We start from the raw sequence: 14617 nt of genomic DNA, 5'->3' as shown, positions 1-14617 counted from the left end.
TGGTTTTGTGTCCTATCATTAAGTTTATAGCTTTCCTCACTTAGTTCCTACATACATTTTAGGAAGTCACTTCCAAATTTGTACAGTTGCATTGTTTTTGTAAGTTGAATCTCTTTTTAATGATATTTCTAACTCCATAGATAAACATTTTCTAACTACTGAATTCTCATCAAATTACTTTTATTATACCATTACTGTGGTGCAGTCTCTTGCCCTGTGCCTGGCTGTCTTCACCGGGTCCCCTCAGAGGGGACGGGTTGTGTTTCCCTCCCCGCCCCCAGCAGAGCCTCGACAGTTGAGGACCTCCAGAACCCAGCCACGGCCATGCTCAGGGCCATTCTTCACAAGTTCGGATGAGCCTCATGCATGGGGGAGCCGGTGGAGGAACCCAGTTGTGCGGGACCTGGGGCCGAGATCTCCAAGGCTGCTCGGATCAGGACTGGGCCTCTTCCGCCCAGATCCCCCATTTTCCAGTACCTAGGCAGTCACACCCAGAGACTGCCCTCAGCGCCATGTAATCTCATCATTGGCCAACATCCAGAGACTATAAAACCAAGCTCCTGGACATCTAATAGCCTAGTTCTCTCTCTTGGAGAATGTGACAAGCTACCAAGAGTCTACTGCCCACTTGGGAGAGCCTGGCAAGCTCCCCGTGATGTATTCATATACAAAATACAGTAACAGATATATATATATATATATATATATATATATATATATAACTCTCGGAGAGCCCGGCAAGCTACCGAGAGTATCCCACCCGCCCGGCAGAGCCTGGCAACCTACCCGTGGTATATTTGATTTGGCAAAAACAGTAACGATAGGTCTCATTCCCCTGACCCTGTAAGAGCCTGTAAGAGCCTCCAATCGCTGGGAAAGACGAGTAAGGAGAGGCTGCTAAAGTCTCAGGGCTGAGTGTAATAGAGACATTACAGATGCACGCTCGAGTAAATCGATGAACAACGGGATAAGAGTGATACACTGATACCATTACCAATCAGCACCATACTCAACAATTGTACTATCTTTATCAGATTTTCATGTTGAAATATTATTTTCATTATTTACTAATTCCAGCTCTTAGTTCAATCATTTATACCGTATTTGCACAACTGGATATTAATACAGTATAAAAAATAAGAGTTTATCCAAGGAACATAAAATCATATTATGCTTGACCTTCTGCTTGCTGCTTTACCATCCCAAGTGAGGTTTGCCTCCAGCTGATCTCAACGGGACTGTTCCTGAACAGAGACAAAGTTCAAACGGGAGCTACTGCGCCTGCTACGAGAGGGTCCAGCAGCGTCCATGCCCAACCTGTGCCCTATGAAGGGCCCACCACAAGTCCCAAAGTGCACAGCCTCTAACACAGCTCTGCGACAGACCTACTCAACAAAGCATGCTGCTCACAGTTATTCTTCTTGTCACTCTGTGAAGACAGGCAGAGAAGACAGAGAGCAATCTCCAAGTCAATCCCTGAGATTCCTCCGGGGTGGAGCTAGTGGGGTGTCACTACAAAGACTCACCACGAACCGGCACAAGATCACTAGAACACCGATGGGGAAACATGTGGAAGCCCAGCAGGCTCAATGAGCGCAAACAATACCACCGAAGACATAAACAACACCAGTAAATTCTCAGACTGTCTTTAGTGACACCATGATGAGGGTGTTCAATGAGTTCCAATAAACAATAGCACAGGTAGTTGGCAAAGCACAAGAAAGCATGAGAGCCAAAATGAAAAAAACTACCACCGTCAGAAATGACAGAAATAAAGAACATGGTAAGTAAAATTTAAAAAGTCAATAGAAGCTCTGAACAGTATAATAACAGAAGCTGAGCAAAAAAAGACTGGGAGCTCCAAGATGAGAAGAAAGCCGCTAGGAAACAGCAAAAGGTGGAAAAGAAATGAAATTAAGCGCATACTAGAGAACTATGGGATGACTTCAAGAGGAACAATATTGGAATCATCAGAGTCCCTGAAGAACAGGAAGGCAAATGAAATGAAAGAGCAATAGCAAATAAATCATCGATAAGAACTACCCCAAGTTGAGGATTTTAGGCACCCAGATCCAAGAACTCCAAAAAGGGTCACAGTGAAAATAGACCCAGTGAGGAAAACTCCAAGACATACTATACTCGAAATGACAAAATCCCAAAACAGAGACAATACTGAATGCAGCAAGTTCATTAGCTGAACCTACATACAGAGAAACTTACATACAAAGAAAAGTCCTTAATGTTCACAGCAGATCAATCAAAGGAGACGCTACAAGCAAGAACAGGGAAGGGCACAGTACGAAAGCTCAATGGAATGAACACTGCACAGCCCAGCTAGATCATCACTCAGATTCGAAGGACCTGTACAGAGCTTCCCAGACGGGGCAACAGCCTGGGAATTCATAGCCTTAAAACCAGTTTTGCAAGAAGTGATAAAAAGACTCCTTAAAAGGACAGGAAGAAATGCCCCATCATGTGGCACTGAGTATGGCACTCACTAATGTGCCTATGATTATCCTCTACTAGATTAAGATATGTGAACAAAACATGTAGCAACTAATCGTTACAAACTGACTTTTATTGATGTATTTTCTCATAGTTCTACTCATTCATTTAAGTTTTTGGATATGATATATATGTGTCTATATATATGTACATATATATGTATCACTGTATCACTGTCATCCCGTTGCTCATCAATTTGCTTGAGCGGGCAGCAGTAACGTCTCCTTTGTGAGACTTGTTGTTACTGTTTTAGGCATACTGAATACGCCACGGGTAGCTTGCCAGGGTCTGCCACGAGGGCAAGAGACTCTCGGTAGCTTGCCGGGCTCTCCAAGAGGGGCGAAGGAATTGAACCCTGGTTGGTCGCATGCAAAGCAAACGCCCTAACAGCTGCACTATCGTTCCAGCACATAAAAGTCACAAACATAAATTATATTAAATTTATCTGCTATGTATACAATTTATACATCTTTTTAGGCAAAACATACATTACAAAAATTATTATTTATTTACACCATTTTCAAATCTAAGTTGATAAGCAAATTTGTCTATGAATTATAGATTTCCATTAGTGCTTTTAATAAAATACATTTAAAAAATTTTAAAAATTTTAATTTGGCTCACACCAGGTGGTGCATAATTTTAAATTGGTTACATGTCTGCCCAATGGGTAGGAGAAAATAAAAAGCTTCCCATGCAACAGGGAAGATGCAATGATTACCACAATAAGCTCCAAGTACAAAATAATTGTGTTTTAGATGCCAAAAGTGAAATTTTATGTACGTAAATGAGAAAAGACAGTATACTATATTGCATGAAAGGATTTGAATTTCTTTACCTGGGTTAAAATCATATAACAATCAATCACTACAAATTGACTTTTGTTGATTTATATTTTGATTCGTAATTCCATCTGCAATTTCTTACATTTTTTTGGAGCAAGTAATATGTTTTGTTGGAGCAAGCAATAGGAAATAAATTTGTTGTGTCTGCCAAGGGGGCACGTTAGGGGTGGCAGGGAACCCGAGGGCAAGAAAAATTATTATATTATTAAAATCATTAAAATATATATCTATATATCGTATGACTGAAACTCGATCATGAACAGCTTTGTAACTGTAGCTCATGGTGATTCATTAGAAAAAAAGGGAAAAGGAAAAGAAAAGGAAAAAGAAAAGTGACACAAAATATAACCTCCTGGAAGCAGGAGGACTAAAAAATGTATGTGAGTGTGTGTGTATGTAATAATACAAGATAAAAACTGGAAAGTTCTTAAAAAAAGACACAATAAAAATGTATGCTAGTAGACTAAGGGTTGAGAGTTAAGGAAATCACCATGAAAAGGTGATTTCAATACACAATGTTAGGATATGAAAAGTTCAGGAGGATAATGTTACAGAAAAAGAAAAATAAAATGATCACAGGCAGAAAGCAAAGAGCCCATTGTTTGGCTGGAGCACAGGGAACACTAAGTGTAAGTAAATGTATATACTTTCCTTTTTCAGAGTACTGCTGAACTTGTCACGTGATGTGCTTTATCCACCTGACCTGAGATGATGGGTCAACATCAAGCATGTGCCTGAAGAAACACCACAAGTTTCTACTTTGTCTGTAAGTTTCCATCACTATTCACACACTCTAAGGAGAGAGTGAGAACAAGGGCAACACTACGCACAAACCATACCTAGGAGCTAAGTCCAGGATAGCCTCACTGAGAGGTAAGTCAGAGCCTTATTAAAAAACACTCGTGGATAATAAATGATTATAATGAATAATCACTAGCATTTCATAGAAATTATTCTAACAAACAATTTCCAAATCTGAGAATTGCCCACTGCAATTATTACAAGTATAAAGGATCGTGATTCTAATCACCAGTACTTATATATATATATGAATAAATATATATATCTATAATATCTTTATCCTACTTCTCCCTCTGGGAGAAACTGGCAATCTTCTGAGAGTTTCCTGCCCACATAGGACAGCCTTGCAAGCTTCCCATGGTGTATTCATATGCAAAATCCAATAACAAGCTGGATCTCACTCCCCTGACCCTGAAGAGCCCCCAGTGCAACATCGTTAGGAGGACCGAGTCGAGAGAGACTTCTAAGATCTCAGGGAAAAGACGAAATGAGATGTTACTGAGCCCGCCCAAGAAATCGGTGATTAACAGGATTTCATGATTTCGTGATTTTTCGTGATATGAATAAATATGTATTTTTACTTATATATGTACTTCTACCCCGCAAGTTTCCACTGGGCTACTCAGGTTTCTACAGATGTAACCAAAAGACGTTTTTGAATTATGCTTTCTTTAAAATTAACTTCTCACTTCAAGCAAACTCAATAGGTGGTAAGAGAATTTTCTAGCATTAAGAATTAAGTGTGACAAAGAACATTCTAACGTCCTTCTCTAGGGATTTAATATATAACAGGAACAGTTTTCAAAGTGTGGTCCCCAACATAATGCCAGGGAGTGCATGGGATCAAGAGTATTTTCATAATGATTCTATGATAGTATGTGCTTTCATTCACTCTCATTCTCTTATAGGTAGAGATTTTTAGAAAGTCTCATATGCTTATTACTATAATAATTGCAAAAGTCAATAAGATAAACTAGATATCTCCACTAAGCTAAAATTTGTGATTTGCAAAAAATATGAAGGTGCTACTTTTGGATCTGGAGAGATAATACAGTGTGCAGGGTGCTTGCCTTCCATGCGGCCAACTGAGATTTGAACCCCAGCCCCCGATATGGACCCCAAATCCTGCCAGGAGTGACCACTGAGCAGACAGCCAGGAAGCACCACCAATTATAACCCCCAAGCCAAAAATAAAATAATTAAATAAATAAAATAAAATTTTGGCTACTCTTTTTAGTCAAAATTGCCTTGTTCTGAAAAATACAATACTTTTAATTTACAATTTTTGTCAAGAGGTAATAATTTTAGCATTATACTTAAAATTAATAAATTCTTTAAAATGCATATAATAAAGGCCACATAAGCCAAATGAGTTTTAAAAGTAAAATGAGCTATAAAATTTTGAGTCATACTCTATACTAGTCTATAGAAAACATATCAATGTGTTTTCAAAGTCCAATGGAAGACTGCCTTTAATAAGAGTAATGACAACTGAATGCCACAAAAGAATGTCTGTGGCATTACTAAAACATGTACTAACTTCTAATATCTTCATAATTTAGATAGAGATGACAGCCTGGTGGCTCATTTGTGTAAAGTTTTGTGAACAAACCTTTCCTTTGTATTCTTAATGCTTATTGAATAATATCTTTAAATACAAGAAAATATGGCTAATATGTGGAGATCGTAAATCAAATCGTCTGTCACAAGTTGCATAAGGCTAATACTAAAAACCTTTTCTTTTAGCTCAAGCAATTTTAATTTGTATATAAGATATAAGGCCCAATTTAGGAAAAGACCAAGATGTATCAACGATAGGCAACTGAAAGAAATTTTTAGCCTAAGTACTTTTTTTATGTTTGCTAAATACTTATTCCCCCAAAAGACTTAAAACATTTCAAATACATTTCCATACATAAAACTTCTATTAATAAATACACAAGTACATGGCTCTTTTCCACATTTTAGAAGAGAAAATATTATATAAACAGAACAGAACAAACTACAAAAGCAGAAATATTAAATCCATAATACCTCACCTCTGCGAACAGTAACATATATCATGTCAAATGCAAGGTAGACTCTTCAGCTGTCACTATTAACACTTCTGCAACACAGATTTTTCTTCCTCTGTGATTTCACACGATCCGTTCCACCTTCGTTGTCTACATATACAACTCTATATGAAACCTTAGTTCTAGAAAAAGCTGAACTTGGGGTCTGGAGCAATAGCACAGCGGGTAGGACATTTGCCTTGCATGCAGCTGATCCAAGTTCAATTCCCAGCATCCCATATGGTCCCCTGAGCACCGCCAGGAGTGGTTCCTGAGTGCAGAGCCAGGAGTAATCCCAGTGCATCGCCAGGTGTGACCCAAAAAGAAAAAAAAAAAAAGAAAAGGCTGAACTTGAATACTTTGGCATTACAACCTTCATGGTAAAAATCACTCAAAATGTAGACTCAACAGTTGAAAACCCAGTAAACTGTTGTCTAGTAAAGCATGAAGTTCTCCTCTAACTCTTAGGTCGATCTGTAAGCAGTATAAATCAATGAAGTAAAATAAGTGTCCTTGCTTCTCCAAAAGCCTCAACCCAACTATGTAAAATCCACACTGCTACTCAATGTAGAACATTTCAGATTACGGACAACTGAAAAAAAGGAAAATGTCAGCTAAAAACTAGCGATAAATGAAAGGGTTTGTTAGGGAAAATGAACATATTACAAAGGTAACATTAACTTCTTTAACGATTGTACAGAATTTTTTCTGGGACGGGCTGCAAAAATGACCATCAAAACTTTGTCTCCCAAGCACCCATTATGGCCTTGTCCGAGTCTGCATACACAGAGGAAGATGAAAGACAATGTATGGGTTTGGAAACCTTGTCCCAGATTTGACACACATGTTGGCACAGATGGTCACACAGCTGCTGTGTGTGCCCAAGCCGGGAAGCAGCACACAGGAAGAACAGACTATAAGCTTAAAGTGAATAAATAATACTTCATAGCCTATTTGTTCTAGAAAACACATGAAACAGGCCAATAGTCCTAGCAGTTAGGAATCAGAAATGTTATAACAGTTCAGAGGCAGCCAGTTTTATTAGATTCTAAGTGTAAAGAACAGAATTAGAAATACCATCCTCTGAAAATGTGGCAGAGGGGAGGATGGCAAGGAGAAGGAGGAGGAAGAGGAAGAAAAAGAAGAGGAGGAGGAAGTAAAAGAGGAGGAGTAGGTTAAGGTGGAGGGAAAGTAGAATTCTGGTCATATTTTCTTAACGTCTATCTGGTAGCTGATGTGTATAACACAAATTGTTTATGCTTTGTGTTCAGTACAGATTAGAAAGCATATTTGTTCTCACATTAAAGTTCCAATGATCTGAACATATCATAATTTTCCCCCCTTTATGACATAAAGGCAGGTGGTGTTTATAAGTAGCACATGGGTGGCTGATTTTGGGAGCTTGTCAAAAGAGGGCTGAGAAATTCCTGACAAGTGAAGCCCATGAGTGGGACATGTACATTGAAATCTGGAGGTCAGAATCAACATTTTTGATGCTGTCAGAATAAAGAAAGATTACATACTTGTGATCTTACATAAAATAGAGAATATATGTTTCCAAACCCTACTGAGAAATCATTAGGTAGCTAAAAACCTTACACTCTTCTCCGAAAAGACTATAAGGAAATACTGGAAGATAATGTTCAAAGTCAGGTTTGATTACTGTAATCTCAGAATACTTCCAAATCTCTGAAGTGACCCAATGATGACACCACCAGACCCCTTCCCCCATCTCCCCACAAATGGCATCATAAAATCTCCCCCAGTGTCTGCAGGGAATTCAGGAGACATGACACACTCACCAAAATCCAAGACTCAAGGCCAGAACAGTATAGGGTTGAAGGCACGCAGGTCTTGTATGTAGCCAGCACTTCTAGAAGTGACCCCTGAGCATGGAGGAGGCAGGACTAGCCTCTGAGCAGCAGTAGATGGTACCCCTTCCTTCAAAAAGAATCAGAGACTCCAAACATAGCTGTGTCAGTATGAGAGGTGGCAGATGGTGGTCTATATTACGGATAATGTTATCAGATCAAAAGAAATCGCTAGCCTGGAAAGCCATGAAATTTAAAAACCTCTTGGAGACTATACAGAACATACATAAAAAGGTTCCAGAAGCCTGAAAATGCTTATAACCCTGTGACAGCCAACAAAGTATTGAGCAAAACACAACTGATACTCTGAAAACAAAGTTTCAAAGCAAACAATAAAAGATAATGACAACTTTGGCCAAAAATCCTTTTATACTTCCAAACTCGGGGGTGGGAGACTTCCAATAATGGTGGGACTCACTGAAAAAGAACATATTTTACCAACAAAGGCTGAAAATAATCTATCTCCATAAAAAATTATATCAACCAACAGATTTCACTTATTACATATCACATGTCTAGACAGCTGCAGACATCAACTATTCTCTCAAAATAGTCATCCTTTTAAAAAGTCTGGCAATATCACTACTCTACTGAATTTACAAAGCTAAATCTGAGGCTTTACTTCAATTTTCCACGACAGGCACAGCAGCATTGATCTACTAGTTTAAGGTGCACTTTAGTCAAATAACAAAAAATTTTATATCACAAATTATAAAATGCACAGCCACTTACTTTTAGAGAAAGAATGCATTCCAGAATTCCAGCACATATAGAAAATATCTTTCCCAGTGGCGTAAAACAGAAGGTTATGCACTAATAACAGAAAGTAGTTAAGGGTGAACTCTTGAGACCTTCTATAATCTAATGTTATGACTTCACTTACGATGTTAAACAAATAGAATCGTTCAAGGAAGACCTAAAGCATGTCTTCATTTCTATCCGAATGAAGCATTTTCAATATTTTAAGTTCAATGATCTGATCTGATTACTAATGCATAAATGGGTAAAATCAAATGAAAGTGGTCCAAATAAATGGAAATTTTTCAAATTTGAATTAAAATATTTAATTCCATTTACATTTCTCCCAATAACATGAACTCAAATATTTTATTAAATTCCATGAAATTGGTAACTTAATGTAAATGCACAAAACCCACTGCTGTCCATCCCTACTTTCTCGAAAGAAAAATCTGAAGAGGTGGTATTAGCCTATACTGGAAAAAGAACTACAGATAATAGAGCAACAGATATTGTCTCCTTCTATTGAACATTTTTTGTCTATTGAACATTTTACCTAGGGTAATAGATCTATCTATGGGCTCTATTTTCTCAGCTAAGACTTTGAGGTCGAAACAATAAAGAAAGATAAAATTTAAAATATTATCCCTCTGATTTTCTTTAAAATTTATTGTTTCCAATAATAAGTAACATTTAGGATCAGAGGAATATACCCTGCAATCACTAGGCCCAGAGTTCAATACCCAGAGCAAAATGACCTCCCAAGCAAGACTGGGTATAGCTCTTCGGACCTCAAGCACTGCAAGGGAGTGGACGTCATAGTCGCATCACCGAAGTAATTCTAGCGACCCAAAGCACCACTGGACCCAAACAGTGTCACATCATCTGGTGCAGTTATTGAACCATCCAGCCCAGTGGATCAAGTACTGTCCCCCGAAACCGATACAGACAACCGCCAGCCACTAAAAACTACTCAAGATGATTTTTCTACTCAAAGTGATCTACAGGTCTAGGTTAAATTATTTTATTATTTTAATTGCATATCCTTGTCAAGGAAGGAAGGAAGTAAATTAAAGCAGTGGAACAATGAGTAAGAATATGTCACCTACTCTGAGCCTGATTTGTTTGGTTCCATGGATAAAGGAATTCAACTTCCAACAGAGATGATACATAGATTCAGAAACAATGACCAAAATTTCTGGGATGAGACTCTTTGGAGAGGCTCAACTCGGGTCATCCAGAAATAACTGGCCATCCAGAAATATATGTTAAGAATTTGCTTTGAAACAATCCAGTTGGACTGTTAATGAGAAAAGGCCACAGATGAAACAAAAGTCACCAGGTGTCTCAGTAATTTAGTGAGGTAAGATTTATTGCCATTTAGTAACTTAATGATGGACAAAAGTACCTTTGCTCTATGCTCATGTGGTATTTTTTTAACTTTTTTTTTTCTTTTTGGGTCACACCCGGCAACGCACAGGGGTTACTCCTGGTTCATGCACTCAGGAATTACTCCTGGCAGTGCTCGGGGGACCATATGGGATGCTGGGAACCGAACCCGGGTCGGCCTCGTGGAAGGCAAACGCCCTACCCGCTGTGCTATTGCTCCAGCCCCCTTTTTTTTAACTTTTTAATTGAATCACTGTGATATATGCCATTACAAAGCTGTTCATAATTGGATTTCAGTCATCCAGTATTCCAACATCCATCCCTCCATCAGCATGCATGGGGTTAGGAGGACTGGTCAGTGGTTGGAACTAACATCACGTGGTACTTTTTTTTTTCATAATGAAACAGGTAAGAGGTGATCTGCAATGAAAATTATGTGTGAAAATGTGGAGTAAAATCTACAGATCATAAATATAACAACCTTCTTTTCTAAATAGACCAAACCACAAAAGGGCAAAAGTAGGAAACTAAGCAAAAAACTTGAACACAGTGTTTCACACTAGAAAAACGAAACAGTCTGATGTCTGGGGGTGTGCTCCAGTGGCAGGGCACAAGCCTAGCATATGACTCGTCCTGCGTGCTCCACACCCAAGCACTACTAGTGTGGGACCTATAAAAATAAATCAGTTCTGTAGCAATGATTTTCTAAAATGAAGTAATAATGGCCTCGAAGTTTCCTTTCAATAATTTGAAAATAAAGATGTATACACCTGCAATAATGTATCCTTGTTTGTTATTTCAAGTAACCCCAGTTTGAATTAAGGGCTAGAATAACAGAAAATGTGTTCATACTTGTCAGGAAGTGTTAGACGTTAAATATGTCTCGAATTAACTCTAAGTAGGAAAATGGATGGCCTGTGATTAATATCAACATGATCGATTTCATGAGCGAAATAGTTTTCTAAACAACAGATCCAAGAAGACCATTTTTTAAAAAATCCTTTGTCGTTGCAAATCTTCGAACCACACAAACTAATAGATTTGCAACCTGAGTGATTTGTCAATGGGAACAGAAAAAAAAAAACGGGAACTCCATAGATTAAACCATTCATTTGGCTAGAATTTGAAAGAGCAAGTCAAGTAAGGCTAGAACTCAGTTTTCACAAGCATGGAAAGTCACAGAACCAATAAAATCATACTAACAGCTTCAGAATTTGACTCATTGACATGCCAAGAAACATGCCAAGAAATCTGACCTTAGACAAAACTTAAAAAGTAGAATTTATGTCATGATTTAGGGAAAAGCCATGTGGAAATACATGCCAAGTCTGCTTAAGTGACAAATCAGGGATATGAAAAAACTGTGGTTCTCTTTGAATGGCATATACACAAGATACCACTCTGATCCTAACACAAGATCTGACGGTACACACACACACACACACACACACACACACACACACACACACACACACGGTTGATGGTTTTCTATTTCCTTTTTTCAAGTTTTCACAGTCTTTTTTCCACTGTCCTATCAGTCTTTTTTCCTTTCCAAAATAAAGAAACAATGACAAATTCTGAAAAGGAAATTTGTCTATTTTAATGGATAAACATAGAAAAGCTAGAAAGGAAGTATTATGGGGAAGTCTGAACCACACAACTTTATGATACTGACTTCCAAATTTATTCATAAAATGATAAGAAGTTCCAAGAAGGTAGTCTGTGGGTACTAATTATGAATGAACTGCATTAAGTCAGTTAAACAAAATTCCGTTTTCACTTTAAAAGTCTCAGTTCCAGAAAAGCACTACCTAAGCTATAAGAACCTCCATTAGTTTTCATTCAGGGTCAAATATGTCTCATTCACACAGTCATGATTTGAGGTCCAGTTTTGTTAAATTGGGTATGGCGTACATATTTCAATCAAAAGTAGGTTTCTATGAAAACTTTCATAAGCTGAAATGGCATAAAATTCCATTTTCACTTTTTTTACCTATAGTGGAAATTCTCCTTTGGTTTTCTTTTAGTTAGCAAAAATAGATACCGGTGTGGATCTTTCATAAAAGTGAGGAGGCGATGTAATTCAAACTTAAAAAAAAGAAAACCTCAGGGAGTACCTATATTAAAAGCTATGATTGTTATATGCCAAATATTTAACATGGATGAGATACAAAATAATATTCAGTAAAGCATGAGCTCTAAGGCCATTAAAAATGATCAAAATAACTTTATCAAGTATTATACCTGTGACTATTTCTCTAATCCCCAGCCCCTTGAACGACGGATTGCAAGCCTATATGGAGTCCCGTAACAATGTAAATTCTTTTTTTTTGTTTGTTTTTTTGTTTTGTTTTGTTTTTTCTTTTTGGGTCACACCCAGCAATGCACAGGGGTTACTCTTGGCTCATGCACTCAGGAATTACTCCTGGTGGTGCTCAGGGGACCATATGGGATGCTGGAAATCGAACCCGGGTCGGCCGAGTGCAAGGCAAACGCCCTCCTCGCTGTGCTATCACTCCAGCCCATGTAACAATGTAAATTCTTTAATAATTTAAGTAAAAAATGAAAGTACTTACTTATACTTTACTATCAGTAAATATACTGGTTCATATGCTTATTTCTTACACTTGTATACCCAGACCAGAATCTTATAAGCTTTTTTCAGGCAAGAACTCTGGGATCTTCTCAGGGTGGTGGTGGGGAGTCTCCCCCCACCCCTCATACCATTAGCAGCCCCAGGAGCCACCCACATACCACAACTGCCACCATGTCAGCAGATCCACAGGCCCAGCTTTCCAGGCTCACAAGTAAATCTCGGAAGAGACGCAAGACGAGCCACAAAAATTCACAGGTACATCGGTCTCCTAGCTGAAAATTCTGAAAATTCCGGGGCATTCATAGGGGTGTGGGGAGCAGAACCCAGTTCCCACCCTGCCAAAGCCCGGACAGCTGCACTTACACCCAACAACTACTGCCAAGCCAACAGCATGATACAGTTGTTGTGGAAGCCACACCCACAACCCCACAGTCACCACCATACATAATCATAGCCCTGTGACATATACTGGAGCTACTGGAGCATGCGGCCATATTTTGGCTATGCAGCACCTCCAAATTCTGCAATACTCACATCCCAATAGGAACACACCAAATTAGATGGGTAAGTAATATAGATGCTAACTTTGCTCAATAAACAATAGCACAGAAGCCTCAACTAGCAACAAATGGCTTAGTAAACCCTCAAGACAAGTTATATCTCACTCTATTGTGAGATATAACAATTTTCACAAATTTTCTTTCACTGAAGTTTTTTTTTGATAATTTAATGTGCCATTTCATTGTAACAAGCAATATAAAATGAATTATTTTGTGCCTGCTAAGGGGCCAGGTTTGGGGAGTGGTCAGTATAATGAGGACATTAGTGGAGGGAAGGTCACATGTTGGTGGGATTGGTGTTGGAATATTGGATGCCAGAAACAACTGTACCATGAACAACTTTGTAAATCCCAGTGTTTATAAATAAAGTGTAATAAAGGAAAAAAAATTAATTAAAAAAATCTCTCAGGCAAAAGGGTTTGGAAAAGACAGCAGAAAATATTTAAGAAGCACTGCTCTCATCAACATTCATCATCTTGTTGTTGTTTTTTTTTTTTTGGATGAAAATATGCTAAGCTAAAATGGTTTGTTCCAAGATTCCCAAGCACCTAGGGAATGAGACAAGAAGCTGGTGGTACAGAGTCACATCATAACCTGGGGGGGAGGGGAACAAACATAATGGAAAGACAGAATTTTTAAAAAATTTTCTTTAGTGGCCCTGAAGAAATGCTGCATCTGATCATAATACTTGGATTCCTAACCCTGTATTTCACGTCAGGTATGACAAACTTATGTTATTTTTAGCTACTCTTTTCTATAATTCACCAGCAAAACTATTCTAACAAATATCAGATATGATTTATCTTTCCCTATCCATACTCGGAACAGCTGCTCCTATTTCCACTTTCCGCGATGCTCCATATAACCATGCAATAACATAATTACATAATCATCACTGACCTCAACAATAGTTTCCACTTGTCAAGAGGCCGCCTCAACACTAAAAGGTCAATATGCTTAAGGGAGAACAGCCATCAGGAAACCATTAGAAACAACAAGTCACATCATTCTACCCTGTGACCTCCTCTGATGGATCACTGCTCTGTCATCTGAGGGAAACAGAAAATGGTGACAAAAAATAAGAGAACAGTATTATTTCAATAATCAAGAAATGAAGAATCTTCTAAAGTATGACAGTCTTCAAAACCTCTAAGTTTCAACACTGCAAAATAAATCCTTAGAGGTCTGGCTAGATAAAACATTCAAAACAAAACATTTGAAATTTCAAATATAAAACAATAAATAAGAACAAGAGGAA

The 14617-nt window shown here is 38.2% G+C and overlaps 1 protein-coding gene across 9 annotated transcripts in view; it reads right to left on the bottom strand.

Annotated features, from left to right (window-relative positions):
- The window catches only part of PLCB4 (phospholipase C beta 4), a 455945-nt gene that overhangs the window by 414520 nt on the left and 26808 nt on the right, over positions 1-14617 (bottom strand). The window contains exon 1 of one of the 9 annotated variants that reach the window (XM_055131098.1): positions 14260-14277. The exons of the other annotated variants lie outside the window; for them this stretch is intronic. The gene's annotated coding sequence lies outside the window, so the exon portion shown is untranslated. Of the gene's footprint in view, positions 1-14259; positions 14278-14617 lie in introns of those variants that run through there. 9 annotated transcript variants of the gene reach the window in all.

This window comes from Sorex araneus, chromosome 3 (assembly GCF_027595985.1).
Source record: "Sorex araneus isolate mSorAra2 chromosome 3, mSorAra2.pri, whole genome shotgun sequence".
In the NCBI taxonomy this organism is placed as follows: Eukaryota; Metazoa; Chordata; class Mammalia; order Eulipotyphla; family Soricidae; genus Sorex; species Sorex araneus.
Note: the sequence above shows the minus strand (reverse complement) of the source record. Positions and strands in the feature narration are given on the sequence as shown.